This window comes from Rhagoletis pomonella, unplaced genomic scaffold, assembly GCF_013731165.1.
Source record: "Rhagoletis pomonella isolate Grant_MI unplaced genomic scaffold, Rhpom_1.0 Rhpom_scaffold_00401, whole genome shotgun sequence".
NCBI classification, from domain to species: domain Eukaryota; kingdom Metazoa; phylum Arthropoda; class Insecta; order Diptera; family Tephritidae; genus Rhagoletis; species Rhagoletis pomonella.
In genome coordinates, this window is record NW_023458955.1 from 28152 (window position 1) to 29111 (window position 960).

The window sequence follows — 960 nt, forward strand, 5'->3', positions numbered from 1 at the left end:
CATTGAAATAGCTTCCATTGTATTATTATGACGTTTTGCCTCCAATAACTGCTCCTTTCCAGTCTTTATAGCATTGATTGTTTTAATAATTCCTGCTGTACCGCCAGATAGACTTCCAAGTGCTCCTAATGCTACGATTAAAGGCGCTAATGGGAGAAATCCTCCAGATTTAGGTAATGATATTACACGTGGTGTTTTTATTATAGATTTTTTTACTCTGAAAATATTATTTACAACCTTTCGTGAAATTTTTATGACATCTTTTAAGTTATCACTTTTCTTTAAATTTTGTTTAGCACTTTTTAAGGCATGATTGAAGAGCTGATAACCAGTTTTTCCTCCCACTTTTTTAGTTTTTACTATAAGCGTACCCCATACCGAATTTCGTTTTTGTCTTTATTATATTTATAACTAACCAAGCATTCGTTTTCTCATTAAGATTGCTATCCTTCGCTTTAACTCTTTCCCAAACCTTCTTAATTAATTTTTTATCAGCAATATGTCCGTTGTCGGCCGCTGTGGTGTAGTGGTAAGCAGTGCGCGCTTCCACTCCGCAACGCCTGCGTTCAAGCCCTGGTCAAAGCAACATCGCAAAAAATGTAGAAAAAGGTTTTTTCTTAACAGCGGTCGTCCCTCGGCAGGCAATGGCAAACCTCCGAGTGTATTTCTGCCATGAAAAACAGCTTCTCATAAAAATACAACCGCCGTTCGGAGTCGGCGTTAAACTGTAGGTCCCCCGCTTTGTGTGACAACATCAAGGCGCACGCCACAAATTGGAGGAGAAGCTCGGCCAAACACTAACATATGTGTAAGCGCCAAACTATTATTATTATTATTATAATATGTCCGTTATCTAAATCTTTATTATATAAATATGATATGTCATGTTCTCTACAAGCAGTGTCTAGTAGATTAATCCCTCAATCTCCTCTTACTAAAAGTTTCCGTAGTTTCGCTCCA